This window comes from Haplochromis burtoni, unplaced genomic scaffold (assembly GCF_018398535.1).
Source record: "Haplochromis burtoni strain Fernald_Lab_line unplaced genomic scaffold, NCSU_Asbu1 Contig_196, whole genome shotgun sequence".
NCBI lineage: Eukaryota > Metazoa > Chordata > Actinopteri > Cichliformes > Cichlidae > Haplochromis > Haplochromis burtoni.
Genome location: NW_024582557.1, coordinates 336224 through 361567, shown reverse-complemented (window position 1 = coordinate 361567; position 25344 = coordinate 336224). Strand labels below are relative to the sequence as shown.

At 38.6% G+C, this 25344-nt stretch overlaps 1 long non-coding RNA gene across 13 annotated transcripts in view; it reads right to left on the bottom strand.

The window, feature by feature from the left end:
- The window catches only part of LOC102302168, a 445058-nt gene that overhangs the window by 314707 nt on the left and 105007 nt on the right, over positions 1–25344 (bottom strand). For 6 of the 13 annotated variants that reach the window (XR_006055031.1, XR_006055030.1, XR_006055032.1 and 3 more), the window contains one exon: positions 6661–6783. The exons of the other annotated variants lie outside the window; for them this stretch is intronic. This is a non-coding gene — a long non-coding RNA (uncharacterized LOC102302168). The remainder of the gene's footprint in view (positions 1–6660; positions 6784–25344) is intronic. 13 annotated transcript variants of the gene reach the window in all.

Genomic DNA, 25344 nt, shown 5'->3' with positions numbered 1-25344 from the left:
GGATTTGAAAATATCGGATTTGTGCCGTTCACACTGTCACACCGTGATCGGATATGGGTTGCATAGGATCAAAAAGGAGGGGGTGAGTAACTCAAATGTGTTGTTAGCATGTTAGCTGAGCGATGCTACTGTGAACCGAGGAGCTATTGTCTTGATGTGAGCTTTCTACTCAGGGGTTTTTCTTCCAGTTCAGAGCAGAAATGTTTTTGTTAAGAAACTGGCTGTTGTTTTTTTTCACACAATTTTAATTTTAAGCTAGATATATTTCTACTAATGAAATTAGTTTGCTAACAGCGACAGGGATGAGTCAGTGAGTCAGTTGGGCTTGTGAATCATGATTCACGAGTCAGTAAAGTGATTCTCGAGTATTGAACGATTTGTTCATGATTCACACAGCTGTGCGCTGAAAACAACACCATCAGACTTGTTCTAACCTATTGTCTCAAGTGCAAAAGACTGGAAAGAAATAGGAAAGGGAGAGATGTCATATTGTCTAATAATGGGTAATAACAGTGCATAATTTAAGACATCCAGGAAGCTCAAAGTGTTACACTGGATCATGCATATGTAAAGCCACAGCAAACTAATTTCAGCTGTTTAATGACTCTGTGATGTAAGTGTAATTTTTTTAAATTACTTTAACTCATTTTCCTGTGGAACACATTGAAATGAATCATGAGAACCCATTTTAAATATGACACGTAAACTAGCCTAATAAGGACCTATACTATAGGTGCATCTCTACCAAAACATGAAGTCATGTGTTGTTTAAAAGCTCCGTGTTCCAATATACTCTGTTGTATAGTAGTTGAGCCCATAGTTCAACTTCATCCTAAGACCTTCTAATAGATTTATCTGTCCTTGTCTGATGTTTTTCTAAAGCAAAGAATATTATATTTGTATTAATGGCAAGACGTAACAGAGGAAGCTCAGTGCTGAAGCCAAAGAAAAGTAGATGTGATGTGCTTTTCAGATTGAGTTATAATAAATTAACAGAGATTAAAAAGGGATACATTACAAGGATACTGAAGTTAAAAAAGGATACACACAGCACCTTTATCTTTCAACAACATCAACCCTTCCACTGGCATGACTAGAGATATAAAAAGAGAGGGATGAGAGAGGGGTCAGTGCTGGCCACTCTGTTTTTTTCTCACGCCTCAATAATAGATGTTTTAAAGTTTAAGTGCTGCCAGAGGGCTGCGAGCCCTGCTGTTCATTAAGTCAGCCACTGCCATGGAGCAGCATTTACATCGACAGTGCTCTGAACGCCTGCTCTGTCTGAGCAATTACATCTACTCTAAAGTGCTGGATAACAGTCAGGGACAGGAGAGGAGTGGAGAGAAGAGGAGAGAAGGACGGAAAAAAGGAGAGGAAGACAAGAGTAGAGATGCTAGGCTGAAAACGAAGAATGTCATAATGGAGAGAAAGAAAGGAATAAACAACTCTTACCCATACCAACACACACGCACACATGCTTCGGGTAACATTAAAGCACCATGAGACACCAGCAGCTCACACGACAAAACAACAGCCTTCACATTCGTCACCGCACACTCCCTCCGAAAAACACAATCAGTTGCTTATGTAGCCACGAGACGGGAGGCAGGGAGGATGGCCCTCGGCGACATATGTGTTCCATCATGCTTGTCACAACAACACGTTTCATCTGCTAAATACACTCCACCAGACAACAAATCCGCCAGAACGCTAAGAGCAACACAAATTTGTTTACAGACGAAGTGACGTCTCACAAATACATCCAGAGGTAGACGGCAGACAACAGAGACAGATAATGCTGGTGCTGCTAGCACTTCTTTCACTTGTAATCCCTTTGGCATCTATTGATGAACAAAGAAACTGGATTCAAAGATCTTTGAATTTGCTGTTTTTTAACTAATTTCACATAGAATGCTTCATGTTTTATGCGTTCTTTTTAAGTTGCCACTCCTAAATTTCCATAATCAGGCTTCTCCTTAAAATGGAGCAAAGTAATGGCAAAGAGGCAACTAGGGGGAAGTCAGAAAGGCACTACACATTACACACACACACACACAATTCAATTCAGTTCCATTTTATTTATACAACACCAAAACACAACCACAATAATACAACAGAGAAAAACCCAACAATCATATGACCCCCTATGTGCAAGCACTTTGGCGACAGTGGGAAGGAAAAACTCCCTTTTAACAGGAAGAAACCTGCAGCAGAACCAGGCTCATGGAGGGGCGGGGCCATCTGCTGTGACTGGCTGAAGTTAGGGGAGGAAATATTAGCAAACTGTATGTTTTGTATATAACTACTAAATACTCAAATTAGTTGGGGAAGCACTAGGGGGTAGGGTTGCATGACATTTTAGCTAAACAAGCGTAGTTTTAGAAACTAGAAGACGTTTAACAAGTAAAAATTAACCCAGCCCTAACTGTAAACATATTTTCTGTAACTATGTTGGTTTTTGTGTATTCTCTGTGGGATGAAGGAAGATCATATGAAGTCAGGAACAAAATCATTATGAAAAAAATTCATCCATCCCCATCCATTCGCTTCCGCTTATCCTTTTCAGGGTCGCGGGGGGCGCTGGAGCCTATCCTAGCTGTCATAGGGCGAGAGGCGGGGTACACCCTGGACAGGTCGCCAGTCTGTCGCAGGGCCAACACACAGGGACAGACAACCATTCGTGCTCACATTCACTCGCACATTCACACCTAATGGCAATTTGGATTAACCAATTAACCTATCCCCACAAGCTGCATGTCTTTGGATGGTGGGAGGAAGCCGGAGTACCCAGAGTGAACCCACGCAAACACGGGGAGAACATGCAAACTCCACACAGAAAGACCCCGGCCTGATGTTGGAATTGAACTCAGGACCTTCTTGCTGTGCGGCAACAGTGCTAACCACCGTGCCACCGTGCTGCCTGAAAAAAATTCAATTAACCAAAAATACTGTTTGATTTTTTTTTTCTATTGGAGTGTGGAGTTCCTGTCAGAACAGAGCAGGAATCAAACATTTAAGACAATGCTCACATGCATTCACATGCTGCATGAATGGAGGAGGTAATCTCTGAGCAGTTGTTGCAGTTGTTGCAAAGCGGCTTGCATAAGCACACCAAATATGGAATAAAGGAGCTTAAATAGCGTAGTCTCTATGAGATAGTTGAATTGGATATGAAGAAATGCATCAGTTCACTGCATTAAGATTAGTTCATCTGTTTCCTGATCATGCTTACCTACAACCAACACAATTTTGGGTGACATTTAATGTGACTCGTTCAGATGTTAGTGTGTACATTGATTTTAAACACCTAATCACTTTTTATGTAGCCAGCCACATATATAGTAGACCAAACATGGAGGAGAAGAGAGCTCATAGGTGTTTGAGTGCCGTGGAGACTCATTTTAATTTGCGTCTGCACCTTCAGACTCAAGATATGAAGGTTCATAACTGTTTTATCAGTTTTATCAGCAGGGTCCCATTCAACAAAGGAGCGAAAATGCAAAGGAAAGGGGCAACATAACTGTTACATACACTTCAAAGAAAGGTTCACTAACAGCAGCCAACAGCAGCTAACAACTGCAAAAACAGCACTACACTCACTACAGATGAATGGCAGCCAGAGTTGTTTGTCCTGCAGCACCCACCATAGATAACTTGAACTGGGAGGAGTAAGAAAATAGATCTGGTCTCCTTACTGAGAGTTTAAGAATCTTGTGTTTGATTAGAGCCACCATTATCTATAAATGTAACAGAAAAACACTATAAAGATCCCAGCTGAGTTTCCTTTGCCATTTTCCTTAAACATTATGTGTCACCACGTTCTTAAGAAGTGAGATTTGGTTGTGACAGACTTACTGTAGAAGCTTGTCTACACATGGGTGTATATAAGAAGGGATTGGCCAGGGGACTGGGATGCCTGAGGGTATGTGTTAGAAAGGTAAAAAATGACAGGGCTTGAAAAGTTAAGTGGAAATACATTAGGCACAGGGTAGAGAAAGAGGTCTGGGGAACAATGACAATCTCAACAAATAAATCCAAATCTTTCTTCATGGATAGATACAGATAGACCTACGGGAGAAAATATCTTTTTTGGTAAATTGGGTGAAGTGACCCTTTAAGTGATTAAATGATGCTCACTGACATGAAAAATGAGCAGGAAAAATGAACATTTCAGCATCAAGAAAAAGTGCTGACAGGTTAATTGGTCAGTGAATGTTGAGCAGCTTCACATTAGACAGACAACAATTGCACTCTGTCCAGAACAAGTCCTGTTTCATATTAGTATAATTGATGGAATGCAACTGATGGGTGGTCTGTTTTTTTCTTTTTCTTTTTTATGACAGAAAAATGTTGCTTTAGGCTCAGTGCTCCAAACATCATTGCGCTGTACAAATTTGCCACACCACAAAACTCATTTGTCCATGTTGTCTCAACTTGGCTGTATGCCTGAGCGCATTTGAAAACCCCATTTGGAGATGTTTTTCGGGAATAAAATAGTACAATGCTTAAGAAAAAAAAATCCTATTTAGTGGGAGTTTGTCTTTGTGAGCGTGGCGTCATGCTAAAAACCCTATTTTCGCCGGGAACGGCCACCCTATCACAAACTCTGCAGGGGAGCCACATTAGAGGTAATGTCATCCACAGTTTAGCCCTCCACTCCTCATTCCTCCATCTCTCCCCTAATGAACTCCCACTGAATTACCACTTCACCAGCGCCCTGCCTTTTTATGATTCTATTTGTTTATCTATCTCTGATTTCCTCCCTCGTCTTCCTCTGCCGCCCGGGCACACACCGGCTCTTTAATTTTATTGGCCACCGTTAGCGAGCTGCGAGTCGAGGCGTTTGGCTCGTCAGATAACCCCCCACCACCGCCGCCACCATCGCCACACACACACACACACACACATCGAAACCACCTCCACTCCGTTTGCTGAGATTAGCATTAGCAGATTAGGGTGCTCATCAGTCAGACGAGGTGGTGGTAGTGGTGGTGGCGGTGGGGGGGGGACCCCCGTCGTGACAGGCCGCGGCAAAATCGCACAAACCTCTCTGGAAGGCTTTGTGGCGTAATTGAATGCGCAATAATTTCCCTCCATTAATACATCTCTCATATCGCGGCTTACGCACAAAATGTCCACATTATCTGTTGCACTTTGTTAATGTCTTCACTCCTTAACAGTACATTTAATAGCACGAGTGAAGCGGAGTGAGTGAGCAAGTGCAGAAAGAACATCTGAAAGGCGTTTCATTTTTCATTAATCTATTCTAAGTAGGTGTCAAAGAAAATGGAAAGAATGATCACAACTCCAGCTGTTCATGCGATGGCTGCCAAACTTTTGTGGATTCGCTAACACTGACTGATAGCTGCCCGACAGGGGACAGCTATTAATGTGGCTTCCTGTTTAGTCTGAATTATTGTCCCTTTTTATGTTTTTAGGGCTGAATCCGGAGAATTTAAAATCTCTTCTGTTCCCACAAACTTTTTTTCTTTTTTTTTTCTTTTTTTAATAACCACTTGTCTTATTGGTGCATGAAGCCATGAACAGAAACAGATGCAGCAAATATAAAACAGCAGTAAAGACACCAGAGACAACCCAAACGCTTACTCATACTACACGAGGATGTAGTATATTCATCCTGGCTTTCACCTTAAAATCACTCAGTAATGTTGCAGTGCATGAAAGGAACTATCCAGAATTTTAGATTATGTTCCTTTAGCAGAGTAGCAATGTCTATTTAGATTTGCAGGCTCTATTTACATTGACTATATTCTTTTTTAGGAAATGCACTCAAAGATTGTCCAGGCATATATGACCAGCTTTGACGGCCCTTCTGGTGCATCTTAGGGATTTATGAGACACATGTGTAGTTCATTTAGTTTTGAATGTGTTCTCGTTAATAACATCAAAGGTATTTTTAATGCATTTTTAGCATGAAATTTAAAATATGTTTTGCGAGAGTGTCCACAAAATTGCGTACAGCAAACTATACAAAGTCAGATGGGAGCAGATCAAGGATGGCCTTGTAAATAAGAATATGCCAGTTGCTGAATCTATGGAAGGATATTATCTATTGTATCACTGCTGATAAGAGAAAATAAATATGACATTCTGAAGGACATTTTACATTATTCTATAATATGTACTAATGATTAGGGAATGCGACTGTCGTTTTGTGATAATGGTTTTTCAACTCATCACTGATCCCCTTCTCATTTAGAGCACTTCAAATACTGTTGGCAGAAATAGTCACAGGGTTTACTTTAGCATCAATGCTGTGACACAATCGTTACTCACTATTCCAGTCATTCACAGGTAGATACCTGGACGAAGGGCACCTCAGGGTTAGGGTTAAACCTAGCTCTTTTTATTAAGCATAATTACACTAAAGTCCTATGAGCATTTACACCCTTGAGCTCTTCCTAAAGCTTGTTTGGGTGCTTATAAAACTAAACTGTGAGTGAAATACATCAAAAACCATAAACATCAGTTTCCATTGATTAAATATGTTAAAGATGGTAAGTAAACATTAATTATCACTTAACTGTAAATAGCAAATAATTATTAACTAAAGTTCAGTTTACCGGTAATTAAGCATAAATTAACACATAAATATATATACATTTATATAGATATATAGATATACATATATATGCTCACCATTATCCAGGTAAGAATACACTTTCACCTATGATCCAATCCATTCTCTAGTATGCACCCTGGTGAAATATGGTCCAGGTGTGGATCCAGCCCACCACCAAGCTTTTCATTCCAGCTTGCGTTCTAAAATCAAACCAAAATAAAAGCATTTTTTAAAATATATCTAAAGGCAAATTGTAATGATCTGTGCTGTTATTCCAGAATGCAGTTTGTAATGTAAAAATAGTTTGTGCAGGTGAAAGCCACTAGATTTGTACATGACACTGACTCTTCTTTTCATTCTTTCTTTTCATAGACGTCTACACCATCATTTAATCAAAAAGCAGATGAAGAATCCTTTTCAACAAAAAGTTAAGATGCCTGAAGCGACTCAAAGGCTCCCATAAAACTCAGGTCTTTGTTTTCTGTTTGTAATTTACCGTACAGCTTTGTTGCCATTATGCGTGCCATAACTGGATAATAACTTCACCTAAGCATCCATGGATCTCACTGTGCTCTTCTCTAATATCTGCACCATTGTTTTGTTTCTTTTTTTATTGTTTTTGTTTCCATCTGCTCCATGGCCAACTTAGTTATTGTGCCAAGTTATCTACAGTCTCCATGCTTCAACGTTCATAAACACACAAACGTCAGAATAAACTGAAATCACACAGTTGCCACTCGTGCTTGATCCCGTAAATGTTGCCATGGTTTTGCAGCCTAGCGACCTGTGTGTGTGAATGATTTACACATACACACTCACCTTTAATTCTTTCCTTTCAGCAGCCTGCAAACACTCAGGGATAAGTGCTTGACGTGCTGGTCGAACAATAGACATATTACCTCTGGCGGTGATTGCTGGTGGGAGTATTGGTGTGTTTGTGTATATATGCTGTTAGCTTGTGTGTGGACAGACAAATAAAAAAAAAAGAAAAACAGGTGGGAGGTACTACACGTTGAAAAGGAGATAACAGGACAACTTATAATTAAAATGACTGATTTTCTTCATGTAATTGTTTATCAGATAAATATTTTTAATGATTTTTTTCTATTTGCTGTAACCAGGACTTTAAAAACATGGTTTAAAAAATAAAACATTTGAAGATACGTTTGCCTCACAAAATGCAATGATTTCATTAACTGAAACGCAAATGTAAATGTTTCACTTTTACAGTTTGTCCACACTGGTTGAAAAAGGTCCAGTTTAAGCTGCATTGATGAGCAATTATAACAAATGGTGTCGGTACTGAAAAGACAAAACCTGGAATCTGACCACATTTCTTTTCAGAGAGTTTCTTGCGTTACGTGTTTTGTTTTTCAATCTAATACACAGCAACAACATGTGAACAGCAAAGAAAATATATACAAAAACACAAAATGTTCTTATAAACACAAAGAGCAGAAAGATAAAGTAAAGAACCAGGATAGAGGACAAAAAGACAGCTACCTCCATCCATGACGATTAAGTAAAAGAATACAACTGAAACATAACACAAGCCATTATACAACTGTTCTATTTGTTTTCTGCTGTCACCTGAGGAGTGAACTATGAAGCAGCTTCAACACCCTGTAGCTGTTTGTGTTAGTTGACAGATAACATAAAGGGTGTCACACTGGAGGTCCTAAACTTTGTTTGTCTTTACTTCAGTTTGTATTCCCACTTAATCTATTGTTTGACTCCTCTTCTGCATAAAATAAACTAATCACAGGATCAGAGAAACTACTGATAGAGATCTATAAAGAATATAAAGGGAAAGAAGAAGACAAGGGAGCAATTATTTGTAATGTTTCTCATGTGAAACTTTAAACCTGATTTAATAAAACATCGCATGTGGGTATGACACTGTCACATACATTGATGTACTGTGTTAAATCTACTCTGTGGCTATGGTGTAGCCCTATGAACAAAATGCCTGCAAGCACTTGCCAATTATGTATGGAGTGGTAGTGAAACCTAAAAAATACTATGATGCAAACTGGAAATAGAGCCTGGTAGATATAACCTTCAAAGTAAAAACCTTTACCACTGTAGCAACACATTTCCAAAAATGCAACTTTTACTTTGAAGGGAAACATTTACATCACACTTTTCACAGTTTCACTAATCAGTGAGTTTGCAGAGCAGGTTTCTTCTGTTCAAACTACAGGTGGCCATGGCAACCTACTAGCCACCAAAGCAGTTACAAGAACCTTTTCAGTGCAGTACTGTGTATCTCTTTGCAGTCGGTTTCAGCTTGCAACTGTCAACAACCTCCAGCAACCACTTGTCAACCTGTCAGGCAATGCAAGCATGTGTCCAACAGGTCAGCAGGCTAATGTGTTTAGTATGAGTTATCGTGATGATCTCGCCACCTTTGTGATGTTGACTTTGGACTTAGCATACCTTACTGATCCACCAGCTCATTCAATTGTGGCCAAATAACAAAGTAGAAGAAAAGAATTGAACAATGCTAATAACAGAATGCACATTAAAAACAATATACACACAGTACATATAATATATAAAAGATAAATTAAGTGAAACTGCATAAAACTGTACACCAAACAGGGATGTGCAGTAGAAACAAAGGGAGGATGTGAATAACTTGCATTTATCAATCAGCAGTAAACTATAACTGTAATTAACCTAAAGAGGCCTCCTTTATATTGCATAGTAAAAAAAATAAATAAGTAAAATCAAAATCTATAAAAAAAAAAACTTCATACAACAACACTCATAACCTGCATTTTTCTCAATTACTAAGTTCTTAAATTCAATCTATTAATATGAATGCAGAGAGTTATCAAGAGAGCAAGTCTTTATACAAAGTCATCAGAAGTTGGGACTGATCTAATTGGTGTATCTTTGTCAAATTCATTAGCAAAGAAAAAACACAAATTCCAAGCTCATAGAAACCTGAGAGTCTGTGCGTGACAACACAGGTGAGCCATCTCACACTCAAGGCCACTGGTCTGCAACTCGAATGGAAGGATGTGGAAACTAATCCCACTATGAGTCCATTCAGATACCTGTTAACACATCTGTAAGCTTGAATTGATAAAATCCAAAAGAAAAGGTGATAAAACAATTGCTTTAAAATGGTATTCTACTCAGATAAATACATGTGAAGTTTAGTGATGGAGGTGTGTAAATAATTCTCTCTTAGTGTGTTTCAAGATTTCCTCAGTGAATTATCAGCATACATTTGTGCGCCTGTTTCTCTGTGTATTTGGGACCTTGTTGTTTGTGTGTGCAGCACATGTGTGTGCGGCCTTGCTCAGGGAAGCGCACCGCCCCGCGGATGACACTCAGAATGCATTATAACCATTAATGAAAAAGTTAATGGGGCATTTTCTTACATATCAATTTACATTTGACTATCTGGGTGCACAAATGATGTCTGGGCGGTTGCGGCCAACGCCACTCCGCACCAAAACAGGGAGGTCTAATGTGTTTTTGTGGACATCAAATGTTGTGAATAATGACGCATCCACTGAATGCAAATCAGATGACACTTGATAGGCCACGATCAACAGTGCCTGCATGCAAACTTTCATGAACAGACACAATGAAAGAGAGGAAACAGAGAGAGTTGCTACTGACAAAACACGTTCCTGCTGCATTACACCTTTCACACATAGACTGTACATAAAAGATGAACATGCTACTGTGTCATTGCACCTTAGTTCTGGATTTCACATTCTGAGGTCTCAACATTCATAGATTGGATGCCGCATTGTTTTTGGAGGCAAAAATGACTGAATGATTTGGACAAAGAGCAGCGTGGAGGCTAGCAATGTTGCCTCATAGCAAGAAGATCCTAGGTTGGAATCCTCCGGTCAGCTGTAGAGTTTGCATGTTCCCTCTCATGTCTGTGTGCACTCTGTCCCACAGTACAAAGATATGCTTGTTAGGTTTATTAGTGATTCCAAGGTATACGTGTAAATGAGCATGAATGATTGTTTGTCTTCCTGGTAATCTGTACAGGGTTTACTTCTGACCCTTTGACAGCTGGGATCGACTCCAACCTCTCTGCAACTATGAATTTGGATAAGCAGAAGAAAATGGATGGATAGATGCATGGCTAAAGCACTTGCTAAGGCAAGCAAGTACAGTTGGCAAGTTGCACTCATCAACGTACTGGTGCTGTGCTGTTTGTTTTACTAACTAGTAGCTATTAAACTGCTATAATTTTACAAACCAAACCTCAAGCACAGACTTTTTGGATAGTTTATTGGTACAGTTAGAAACAGAGAAAACCAGACAATTTTTCAGGTGCTCAAAAGGCACCAACAATACAAACACAGTCAAATGGTCCAGTTCAGCAGCTCAAATAAGTGGAGTTGAGACCTGGCAGACAATGATAGGTTGCCTGACCAAAGTCTAGAGCTTCCTGTGTCAGTGACAAGCAGCAACAATGTCCTTAACTTGCAATGAAGAGGAAACTATCCAGACATGCTGTTAAATACTGTTTTGTTCGACATTTAACATAAGAGTTTATGCATATCCTTTTGTGAGTGGAGAAAGTGCAGCTTATAGGACTTACTTTTTCAGATACTGCCTTTTGCTTTCACATATGCAAAGCAATTTTTGTTATCTTGCTTTAATGACGCACTCACAAATCAAAATGTGCGTGGAACACCACTCTCTCTGACACACACACACACACCAGCAAGGACTCTATGTTATGCTTCTCAAAGCATGACAGTTCTGTATTCAAATACATTATTGTCATAATTATTATTATTCTATATGGGAACATTATCTGGTTCTACATTTGGTACCCTGTAGGGTTCCCCTGTAGGGAATTGGTGAGACTGTCTCTTAGGGAACCATTTTCCCGAGATGTGGTGACATACATATGCATGTGTATCAGTGTAGAGTTAGCAATTTGACTGCAATAAGGCAATCCATTTGTTAAATCTGACATGATTATCCGGGAAGTCACAGACAGTCAACACCAAGAGGTTGAGAAATATTTCATAGTGCACGTCTATCTTTTTATTCTCTTTTTCATTTCCCCCCAAAAAATGTATTTAACACAATTCAGTGAAATGCATACTGATCTTCAAGGATAGAAACAAAATTTTCATCCTACTGCGCTAGTATCAATCCATTACCAGACCAGTGTTGGTATCACTGCTATTGAAATTTGGCTCAATCTCAGAGACAAACACCATTACACAGCAAAAAGAAGATGCCAAAAAACAGGCCAAACTTTAGCCAACAGAAACAATGAGACGTTTTATCCAGAACACGCATTTAGTCAATAATATGTTGGCGCATGATCTGGATTAGTTGCTATGAAAAGGTCCTGAGCCAAGGCTTAATGTGCACACTGAAATCCAAAACAGAGTTTTCAAATATTTGGTGTGTTGGATGCTGTTGGGTCTGTGTTTCCACAAACCCCGCTAATTCTAGAGACTTATTCATCATGAAGAAAACAAGACAGTCGATCGATCCATTACTTGCGCAAGGGAGGCCTCTCATCTGTGTCCAGCAGAGGTGTGGACTCGAGTCACATGACTTGGACTCGAGTCAGACTCGAGTCATTAATTTTATGACTTTAGACTTGACTTGAAAAAATGTTCTAAGACTTGTGACTTGACTTGAGACTTTTACACCAATGACCTGGGACTTGAATTGGACTTGAACCGGTTTACTTGAAAAGACTTGATATTTCACCCCAAATATAAAATTTAACATACATATTATATAGAGATTGAAAATGTGACGTCATTCAGGGGTAAACCGCAAAGGATTCTGGGAACTCGTGGCAAGAGGTACTAGCGCACGCAGGCTTTCAATTGAAATCAGTCACACAGCGATAAAAAGAAACACAAAAATGTCAAGAAGCTGTTGTATTATTAACTGCAATAGCCGGTCGCATACAGCCACGGGAAGCCGACGGGTAAAGAGATCGGTTGTTATCGGATTACGTCGTTGAAGAGAAATTGTTCGAGCCATGTTTCCGAAGTAACAAAGACGGCGACGGATGGCCTGGATTGCAGCCATTCAAAGATCCAAATATAACGTCCCAGAACACTCCAGCTCACAGGTTAGTCTGCTCCAAGCATTTCCACACGAAGGTCAGTGTTTTTAGTAGTTAATCACGTCATTTTTCTTAACATAATTGGTGATATAGGTTACAAGCAAGTCTGGCGCTGAACAGAAATTGTCGCGCTATGCTTCTTTATGTTTATTGTGCATAAATAGTAATTGTCCTGACACAATATTGTCGTTTCGCTTCTGTTATTACATGGTACATTGACAAAAACATATACTTTTATTCACAGGATAAAACAGTGTTTGTATCACTAATTGCCCAGTACGATTACAGCATACAATATTATTGTCACTGCTACATTTCTGTGATAGCGTACCAGAAATTATTTCCACTACTAATTAATTACCATTGAGCTCAAAGGTCCTATTAATAAACGGTTAACGAATGTGTATTTATGACGACGATTTGTGAGACTGGTAAACTTATGATACGTACGATGGTCTTTACTTTCTACACGGTGCATTTCAAGGTCCTGCACCCATCCGTCGGTAAACTGTACCTGGGCTTGTTGCAGTGACCTGAAGTTACTAAACTTCATGAGTGTATGCACTCACTCCAAGAACCGTATGATTATAAATATGCATATAAATATGCTACGATGAGATAGCTGACTTCATCTAACTAGCAAATGTTGTCCAGGCTACGTTGGTGATGCAGTTTTTTTTAATGATGTATGATATTTTTGTCATGCGATTTTAAAGCCGGTCCTACAACCGCATCCAAGAATAACATGCAGCTTATCTCAGAACTGTCGGTGAAAATTATTCTTGGAGCTAGGTTTAATTGAGCTGCATTTTAAAGAGGTGCAATTTCACAATTTGTGTATATTTTCTAAGTTCACTATTTTGTCATGTGTTGAGAAAAACACAGATTTTAAAATTACATGGTCTAATATTTACATTTAGCATAACTGCAACATTCTTTTTTTTTTTTTTTTTAAAGACTCGAAAGGACTTGAAATTCAAAATTTCAGACTTGTGACTTTACTCGGACTTTTACACCAGTGACTTGAGACTCGACTCTGACTTGCCTGACATTACTTGAGACTTGACTTGAGACTTGAGGATAAAGACTTGAGACTTACTTGAGATACATTGAAAACAAGACGTGATGACGATTTTGCGCGAGCACTCTCTGGTGTCCACCACGAAAATGACCCCCAGATGGTGACCTCCTCTGCTGCCTTTTATTGAGCAACGTTCCACAAAACTACGTACAAACAACCACCCTTGCACCCCCTTGGTTACTAAAGACAAGCGACTTATGTATGTATATGTGTGAACTTCTGTAAGAGTGTGTGTGTGTGTCAGACCTCCTGCTGACCAAAGGGTCGTAAACGCAGGAAGCTTACATCAAAAGAAGCAGATCTTCCAGACAGGATATATCTGCAATAAAACATTACAGCCCCCACCAGAACCTCGAGAATCTGGGGGGAAGGACAGTGGAATTTCTTTCATCAGAGTTAAAACACTGTACAAATGGTAAACATAAAAATGACAAACATTTAACAATTTAACTCTAACAGATGCTGTGAGCACATGGGCTGTAATGTACACCGTGACCTTCTAAAAAATTAGGATGCTCAGTCATCCAGGTAAGGGAATCCCAGCTTAAATATGATGTGCCCACATAAATAGTGCTAATAAAAAAAACGCAATGGCTCAAGAATGACCACTAATTATTTTTTAGGGACTTGTTTCTATTAAATTAAAAAAATAATCTCAACAATCAGACAACCCGTATGGGTGAGGACTTGGCAACAGTGGGAAGAAAAAACTCCCTTTTGAAAGATGGAACCCTAACCAGGCTCAGGCAGGGAGTTTATGCATTTATACCTTATGCATACTAATACCTACTAATACTTAATAGTGTGAAAAAACACTTTCACTGTCACCATATTGTCATTTTAAAACGAGACATCATGAGTGAGGTGTAATTGTTGCTGAGAAACCAAGGGACGCCGTACCCTCATTTTATCACATATTATGCTACAATGTAGCACAATTGCTACATTGTAGCTACAATGTAGCACAATTGCTACATTGTAGCTACAATGTAGCACAATTATGCTCAATTATGCTACAATGTAACGCAATATATGATAAAACCATGGACACTTTATGACTAATTTATTCAAGTCACAACGCTGAGGTCTGTTTTTTCCACTGGAGTCAGATTTCTTGTTTTCAACCAGATGAGTCGCCCCTGAGCACATCATAGTTATTACAACCTTTTAAAAAGACTTTCAGGAGGATAACTGCAAAAAGTCACTAGAGTTTGGTAATGTAAGTAGATTTCTTATGTGAATCCAATTCTATTTCTAATTAGAATTTATGTCTGTTGGTAAATGGGTGAATGTTTCAGTAATGATAAAATCTGGCACTCTGGTTATTGTTGGAACCAACTGTCGCTATATCTTTCTCCCAGGTTAAAAACTGTTGTTACAGCTTGGACTGGAAGGGTTTGTGGTGGGAATGAGAATTAGACACTCCAAGTCCGAGGCCATAGTTCTCAACAAGAAAAGTGTGGAGTTCCCACTCTGGGTCAGGGAAGAGTTCCCGCTCCAAGTAGAGAAATTTAAAGAGTTTATGATTCTGTTCACGAGTGGGGGAAGAAGGACATTGAAAGACAGAGGTAGCTGGGAACAAACTGCAACAGACTGCACAGAAAAAAAATATTTATTGATATTTGTTGAGCTGTTGCATTGAAAAGGACCTGCCACAACATATTACTCCATTTATGCTCGCGCCTCTTCTATAGCTAGTGCTGAAGTATCGCAACTTATGGAAATATGTAGAGAAATGCTGTGTCTTATAGTTCCGGCCCACTTTAACTCTTGAATATAGCGCCATCGGTGTTGCATAAATTACATAGTTTTGTCTGTTTCATCTCTTTGTGTACAATACGGTCTGGTAATATGCTAGGATTGTCTTTTATGTGTTGTTATTTCCTCCATTTATACTCAGATCAGTGAAATGTTTGAAGGCATGAAGAGATGTGAAGTATAATCTTCCCTCAAATACATTAAACCTTGATTAAGAAGCCTATTTTGAAATATATAAGGGGTAAAAAGTACAGATATCTGTGAAAAAGAAGTCAGAAGTGCAGACACCTAAAAAATTCTGTACTGTAAAAAAAGTATTTTTACATCAATACTTCGCATTTCTGTTTTTCTTTTTCAGTTTTGTAAAAATATGTGAAAGCATAAACAGTGAACTGTTTCTGTTTTGTAATTTGTGGCGTACTATAATATGCAAAAACAGGTACTTCCACTGTTAACGCCGGGAGGTCGGGAAAAGAGGCAGAAAGAGAGAAAGTTTACTGATGTTTTCCAGGTTTCACAGTTGTCTAAGTTGATTTAATTGCCCAATAGCTTTGAGAAATTCTACCCATTTCATATCTCACATTTCTGTTGTCATTTTCATTACCTTGTATTGCTACTTATTCCCCTAAAATGGGCATCACACCTGATACTTTACATAAACAATTGCAAATGAAAAGCCACCCTGCAGTTTTCCTTTTTCCTCCCACCACTCCCCTCCCTCACACTCCTTCCAGGCTCACCTCTCTGTTATTATCCCATTCCATCACTTGCTGCACCCCCCCAACACACACACACACACACACGCACACACATACACACACACACCCATCTACGTTACTTGCAAGTGGGTGAGAGCAATGGGCAATAACCCAGCACGCTGCTTTTCGACTTAGCGCTACCTGCTATGCTAATATCATTAATCAATAGAGCCCAGATTGTCTTTGCTGCGATTCGGAAGATCTAAGGGTCCCAGCGGTGCACAAGTACCTTTTCATTTTTTTTTCTTTTCTCAACCCCCCTTCTTCTCACTCTCTCTTTCTTTTACCTAAAAATGAAAAGAAAAAAAGAAAAAAAATAGAAAGCTCATTTGCTAAGGCCCCCAAGATGGCTGACTTAATGACGGCCACAGAAGTTTTTCCAACAAATTTCATGGGGCATGATCCAAAGATAATAGCTTTTCAGCCCCAATGACAATCCAATTACCGTGCCAATCAAAGCCCACGGCATGCTGTCTAATTATGATCAAATCTGGCTGTCAGCTCAAATACTAAAACAGCAGCTTTAAGTTCAACAAATCACAGTTTAGAGACGGAGCCCAGTTTGTTCATCCATGATCGGGTAAAAGTAGGGTTTAACTTTGTTTGACAAAAAAAAAAAAGAGATTGTCTTGTTTTGTGTGAGTGCACTGATGTGATATTTGACACAGCACACTCAGTAATGATTCTGAATAACATTTTTAATAGACTTCATTATTCATTCATTGCAGGGCATGTGAGGTAAAGAGGGGTTTTTTTTTCAAAAGCAATGGATTAAAAAGAGTGATGTTTATTTTGTCTCTCTCTCTTTTACACACACATGCACGCGCTCAAACACAGATATGTAACATGCAAAAAATAGACATATAACAGTCGTTCACACTTTCTAACAAACAAAAAGGCAGCATCAATAACACAAATGATTAAACATTCATGGCCTTTTCAGTGGAACATCTGCTGTGTATGGGGCTCTAGCCTCGGGGACTGGGCGAATCAAGAGGATTTCTCCCCGAGAAGTGAAAGAAAGCAATAAGATGGGGGGTGGCAGCAGGAGATTTAAATGCACGCACACACATTTTCACACACACACAAACACGGACACAATATTGCCTGCATGTGAGCACAAATAGTGCCACACATATGCAGAATTAGGAGAAGACAGTGCAGGCAGTGACTCCGACAAGCAGCGTTTGCGGTGGCTAACCTGAACAGCACAGACACACAGGCCACTGCACTACCTTAATCAGAGTTGATGAAAATCTCTTTTTACATTTTACCCTAACTTGCACCAACTTTACTCTTCACTTTCATGTTTTCTTTGGAATTTGAAGCATTTACAACACAGGAATTCACAATGAACTTGACTAATTTTCTACCAATGTGAACTTGGTGTACGTGGGAATTACATACATTTTTTTTAAAAGTTGAACTGTTGCAATGATTGTATTGCTAACAGTTTAATAATCAAATCAAATCACTTTTATTGTCATATATATAATATAATATCTGATGAACTGAGAGGATCAACATAATGAAACTATGTAAAGGTACAATTAAAAACATCTTTAAATTTCAGACACATAAAAATGTATTATTGTGTGTCTGAAATGCATGTATGACATCAGAATACAACCTCAGGAGAACCAGAAACTCTGAGTATGAAAACAGTCACCATTGTATATTTATTTATTGTTTATGATATATTAAGTATATTCTTAGTTAGCTGATGGAAAAGGTGGTTTTGATTCATTTATGTTAGTGTAAACTGTATTAATTGTGAATACTATGTGTACATTTGGTTGACCAATAATTTTCATCAAAGTTTTTGCCAGCAACCATTTTTTTCTGACAAATGTACAAGTGTAAAAACTGATGAAATATATTGATATATTGAGACACAAGATCCAATCAGAACTAAGGTATATAAAATGGAGGGACAAGTTTGGAAGTGATCCAATCAGAGTTTAGATTCATACATTTGATCTGCCCACGTGCCGGAGTTGAGCTAACTCACATCATCTTCTCAAGAAAACGCAACAAAATGTCAACACTTTGGAGGAAGAAAGTAGACTTATGGACACATTTTACATATAATATCAAGGACAATTTGATGCTTTGTAAACCATGTGGAGCCGCTTTCATGGGTAAAAACAAAACAAACTTCTACTTTTTACTTTTTCATTAACTAACTAACTACTAGCACTAGCCTCAAACTAAAGGAACTCAAAGAACTTAGATGCCTAAATTTTTTGTTAAAAACAAAATTACGTTTTAGTTTTTTAAAAATGTAATGTAGTGTAATTTAGCTGCAAATGTAATTGCAATGGAAGTTTGGGTATTTTGTGCAAAAGGAACTAAAATTCACAGTTTTTTTTGTCAAGGTCACTGCTGTTCCTCCTGATTTTCTCTTGTGCATTACCAGAAGGTGGCTGTAGCCAAGCCTACAAAATCATAGTTTCATGGTTATAGCAAAAAAAGAAATGCCATAAATGCCATTACTAGGAAGCTAGAACACGCACCTACAGTATTCTGGCACTTGTCTATGTTTTAAGCCATAGAGCTTGACTATAAAGCACTTAAATCTGGAACATTTCCACATTTGTCTCAAGTTAAAGTATGACTTAAATGAGAAAACAACTCACTTCAATCCATAAAAAAAGAAAATGTCAGCACTCTGAGAGTTGGTAGCTTCTGACTTTAGTCCTACTAAAAATGCAGTCGGATAAACACAAAAGCTGCTCTTTATGACAAAATCTCCTCAGCAGTGCTGCAATAATTCCAAGATGAGTTACGCACTTCTGAAAAAGAATGCAGTGATGGGGTTTTTGGCATATTTTATATGTTTGAAGGTGAAAAGTGAACGTTTTATTCTAACCTGTTATTTGTTGTATATTTTGTAGAACAAATACCACCTATCTAGCCCTTGAGTTCTAAGCTTTATCACAGTAAAAGCTCTTTACAGCAAAAAAAAAAAAAAAAGCTCTGGCAACCTGAAAAGGAGATTTCAAGGATCCGACATGGCTCCCTTATAATTCTCTCCTCAGACATGTGAAGTGTATGGAGGTCATACTTGTGGCTGAAAAACATGACTGAATGTGGTTTATTCAACCACTTATCCAAAGGCAGAGTAACATTACAGGACTGCATACGCCATTCCCTTTGACTGCATTGTGTTTTTCCTGCTACATTAACACCATGCAAATGAGCACATAGAGCTAACCTTTTCTGAGTTAGAGGCACCCAGTGACACAGCAGAACAGCCCGGTGAATTATTTCAATTCATAAACTTGCTCATGTCCAGATTTCATTAGAGGCACATTAGCTGCAGTTTATGCTTTATGTTTATTACAGGCCTGACATGATCTATAAATAACAAGTTAAGCGGGTGCGGACACTGGGGACGGCTGTGGCATAATGCTAAAGGGATCTATCACTACAGCTGACAATTGCTAATAGCCAGCCCTCTGGGTCAATCACTACAAATTACAGTAGCTCAATTACATGCCATCATTTCTGGGCATCCAGCGAGCGAGGTGTATGGCATAACACCCTGGGATAACCACAATGAGAGCATTTATGAAGCAGGGTAAATATCGGGGCAGGTATAATTCCACTCGGGAGTGTGATCTGTTAAAAACAACTTAATATTTTGGCTGGTAGTAGAACTTTTTTTTTTCAAAGGCTTAGCTACTCTTCCATGTGCTTTCTATTATCACCACACATAAACATGGTCACTTCTTTAACAATAAGTCAGGGTCAGAAGTTTTACATTTCCACCAACATTTTTGGGATTGGGTATAAATTAAAAAATAAAACAGAATTCCTTCACAAATAAATTTGTGAAGTTTTATTCCTATGTTTGAAAAAGAAGAGAGAGAAAAAGTAGATTCTTCTGCCTTTCCTAAATATTTAAATTCACAACATTATGATCATAGGTTGGAGAGATATGCTGTATGGAACCTCTGAGAGAGGCACTTTGCTATTGTGTTGGATGATAATGCGAAAATCTGCAGATTTTAAATCAAAAGCCAGTTTGTGCAGGAATATTTTCCCCCATTAAAATAAACCAATCAAAGCACCAGCTGTGAAACACGGTGGTGGTTTGAGATACTGTCACCTTTTAGCCATTTATTTTCTATTGAATGTGCCTCATTTTAAGAAGAATGGGACGTACGCAGCGGTTGTAACCTAGCTGTGTTTTTGTGTATTGTTGCCAAAATCAAAAGTTTAAAGATTTGTATTTGATGAATTTGTTTCATTAAATCTGATTCCTGGAAAAACGTGCCTATGGTATGAGTTTTCCCAGTTGTTTCTAGAATGTGCTGATTGTAAGCAGTTTGAGGGTCTTTTTGTTCCCTTAACAACATTTTTAAACGTTTTTCCTATGTTAACATTTTAATTTTTTCTGTTGAAAATGTTTTTAGTACTAATTATTATTTGCTGTTTCATGACTATATATGCAGGCACTGTAGCTCCTCTTATGATTCATTGTGTGTCAGATGAAGACCATATTGGCTGTACTGTTAGGGGCCCAACTCATATGGCGTAGAGCAGCTTCAAGTTAAAGACTAGTTATTTTCTTTGGTTTGATTCTTTTTCTTAGATTTGGTTTCATCAGTTTTCACCAAATTGATCTTCACTGTAAATATTGCATACTGGGCCACTGTTGTAAAAGAAAAGGGGAAAAATAGATTGTTCTACAGTTTAAACACTTCCAGTGTTTTTCATTTCTGCCTTCACTGCTCAGTCATCCCTCACCGGCTCTTTCAGCAGAGACGCAAATCACAAAGGAAAGGCATAAAAAAGAAAGAAATGGAGGGCTACATAATGGAAAATCAAAAGAAAGCGCACTTGTATTTGGATTCATTTATGAGGGCTTTAAGCACTCAGTCTGGTCAAATAAAATTTACTCAATTGGTATACATTCAGTTTATACCAAGAATATTTTCCTCAATGAAGAATCATTTGAATTTTATTGATTCCTGTTGCACTTTAGTCAAAATTACTCCTTCATTAGAGCAAAGTACATGAATGCTGCATGAAAGAGTAGCCTAAAACTTTTATCAATATCAGAGAATGGCAGAGAGTAAGCCAGAGCCTTCCCACTCAATGATCTTCATCTAAATATCACAGCCTACCTTAATGTTGTTGTTGACCATGTCCATCTCTTTGTGACGACAGTGTGCCATCCTTTGATGGTTGTCTCCAACAGGATAATGTCCCATGTCAAAAAGCTCAAATTATCTCAAGCTGATTTCTTGAACATCACAATGAGCTTACTGTACTCAAGTAGCCTCCATAGTCACTGCAACTCAATCCAATCGAACATCTTTGGGTAAGGATGTAACCAGAGATCCACATCATGAGTGTGCACAACTGTGTCATCCATTCATATCAGTATGAATGAAAATCATTGAGGAATGTTTCCAGCACCTTGTTGAATCCATTCTGCAAAGAAATAAGGCACTTCTGAAGGCAAAGGGGGGTCCGACGTGGTAACAGCAAGGTGTACCTACTGTAATTAAGTGTCTGGTGTCCACATAGAAATAAAGACATCTCGTGTTTGTGCAAAGCTAAATCTAAGCTGGACCGTAAACTCTGACTCTGCTTTGTGAAAGTCTCATTAAGAGAAACTGGTGTATGCTGTATGCTAACAGAAAACCTTTGATTCCGTGAGATGATTGACAGATGTTCTATCAAAATCATCGTCGAATGGAAGTTTCATGAGATGCACATTTCCTTGAACTTGCAGTAGAACAGCATCACTTTCTGTATGTTATCACTTTGATATTAAGGAATATAGAACACTCGCGATACGAGTCAATTTGCCCTGGAAAAAACTCATTACCTTCCTTCAAGCCTCAGTATAGCCTTAAATGTCTCATTGGGTATTTTTGCAATGTTCCCTGGGATGAAAGAACCCACAGATAAACAACCAAATCCCCCATTCAGCAACATTTGGCTACTAGCTTACGGTAATTTTATGCCGAGCTTATAATAAATGATATTTATCATTACACTTTGATACCATAAAGCAGCAGAATGTCATGGATTGGGATTGTCACATAAATCACTCTTCTATATTTTGACACATGATGTGTATAATGTGCAGATTATGAGCTTTCCATTTTCGCTTCCTCTGTGTCTTTGCCATCCGACAGAACAAACACCTTTAATAAAGTCACAATCACAAAAGTGAGGGGGCCAAATCCACTCCCACACACACACATATAAACCATCCCTAAACACACAGCCACACATGTATGCACACAGTCACTGGTGCTATTGTCATTGGAACCACATATAGAGTCAGCTTATGTGTGAACATGAGTAATCACTGGGCAAGCAACAGATATACACACCTTTAAAACACACGCACGCACAGCAACAAAAGGCTTGCATTGATGTGATTAACACTGTTTGCTTGAAAATGTGGCCAAGAATGAGCAGCTTCACCTCTCCACCTCCTGCCAAGGCTTCTAAAATACTCTAAAAATGACTTTAATCACAAACACCAGTGGAATGTCAGCGAAAGATTTCTGAGAGGTTAAATCGCTCTGAAGGCTGATATCAGAGCCAAAACAATAACCTTTAACTGAGTACGTGGCAAACTTGCCTGGCAAAAAAAAAAAAAATAGTTTAAATGAATACAATGTCTTTGATGTTGGTGTTGTGGACCACAGATAACTGTGCCTCCTGACATTCGACTGGTATGGCTAGTTTAAGAAAATGAATGGATAAAATAAGTAGAATTCCTCTTAACTAAGCTGAATGTTCAGCGGCTTCAGAGGGATAAATAGATAGATTAACACATGATATCGCTGAGATTCAGCAAAACTATCTGGATGTGTTCATACTCAGACTATAGGTCAGATAACTACTCCGTCCTGCCACTAGGTTTCACCAAAACATAGACCAAACAAACCTGCAGAAGTTCTGGACATTTTCATACATCAGTTTGAACTCATTAGCGACATAAAAAGTTTTGCATCATTGCTGGGTGTTATCATTTACAGGTTTTTCCCCAATGAAACCTCCATGAAACATCTTAGTGTTTCTTCTTTTTCTTGTTTTGAAGCATCAGGACAAGCTCATCATCTCCTGATGTCGTTTTTTTGAGGACAAATTCTTTTACAAAATCGCAACATTTCTAGTGTGTATATACTAATGCTGTCAGTGTTAATCTCGTTAAAGTGACGTTTACGCCATAACTCCATTAACGCGGCAAATCTCCGTTAGCGAGTTATCGCGGATCGCCCCGTACGTGGGGCTGGATGGCGCTAACGCGTTAACGAGCTAACCACGCTAACGCGTTCAAAGTGTAAGTTTGCATCTGAAAGATTAAGAATTTTGTGTTATTTTTTCACATAGTGCTGGGTGTGTACTCTGCACAATCATTTGTGACTGGTAGTTGAATTGGACTGTAATGTCTACTCAGTGGAGAACTTTTAATACAGTTTAGTGTGAATTGGTTATATTTTTGTTCTTTAAAAAGTTCTTCAGCAATTTCAGTTTGTGCACTGAACTACAAAGGAGGCTGTCAGTATGCAGTTTAAAACAGTTTTGTTGGAATAAATTGGCTATAGTAAAGTTATTCTTTGCACAAGTGTTGTGGGAGTTTTGACTCTTCTAACCAAACATTAGAGAATACCTACATTAGAAAGACCGCATTTGAGGACTACACATCTTACCAACCATTTGTTGCTTCTCCAGATGCTAATTTAGAGATGAACTGGTAGAGCTTTGTCATGCAAAATACATGGAATGCTCCGTCGAGAAACTGAGTTGTTGTCTATCTCTCTCTAGCAGTGTGCCTGCTAAATTGTTAAGCAGGCGTTTTCAGTAAGTTTAGTTCAACCTAAAAGTTTAGATCAACTTAAACTTACTGGGGGGCTGATAAGTTACGTAGAATTAATGATATGACAAAATGTCAAAGTGGAACATGATGAACCCACAGAAATGGTCTGAAACTTCCAGAGAGCAAGATGTAAAATGTTCCCAAGCTTGAGGGAAATGTGTAAAAACTGGATTGAATCAGGATGACAGATAAAGAGAGGGGGGAGAGATAGGAAGGGGTGACAGAAAGGTCAGAGATAAGCCAAGGTTTAAACTAACAGGGATTAATAACTCCGATGGAGATCTGTTTGAAATCGTTTTAGCCACCTCACCTCAATACCTCCCCAACAACACTTCAACGTGATTGCTTCCTGCTAAATTTAAATAGCATTGACATGTTTACCTGCAAGCTTTTACAGCTCTGTACAGCGCGTATCTTGTCCTCCGTTAACATGAGGAAAGTAACCTATCAGGCTGCATTTGATGAAACTTGATGAAGATTTGAATACCAATGAACCCTTAAAGTTTGCTGCACATAGGCTTTGCCCTTGGCCAATGAGTATTATATTGTCTATAGTGCTATACAGAAATGTGTTAAAGACTGGAGGCCTCATGCTCAATAAGTCCACAAACAGCCGAATTAGAAATGTAATGACAAAACCTAAATTCATGAGAAATATACATTGTCTGACAACAAATAAGACCAGGAAATTTTTAGCCCGTATTGGATCATTGTGACATGCAAGAGCTGCAAAACCTCTGTAGGACTGACACTTAAAGCTTGTATGTCTTCAAATTAAACAAAAAAAAACATCTCATAGGAGACAATAGCTTCAAAGGGCTGCATTTGTGTGTTATGTGTGTAGGTGGCAACTAACGGTAGCTATACCCCAGGGAACAGCAGGCCCTCAGGGTGCATGAACAGCTGGCCACTAAACCCAATCAGGAGCAGAAAGATGAGAAGACAGCCATTAGGAAAAATGACAATTTGTGGAAATGTGCAGGCTTGTCATGTCACATAGAGAAAGGCAACACTGAAATCATTCTTTGCTAACCCCAAGTGTAGGATAAATATATCCGATACTACAAAACTGCTTACATAGACTGGTATTTACATAGTACCTCTTAACTTACTTTTTACTGTACAATATAAAGCGCCTTGAGGTGACTTCTGTTGTGATTTGGCGCTATATAAATAAATAAAATTGAAATTGAATTGAACTTACTTGTCTTCTAAAGACAC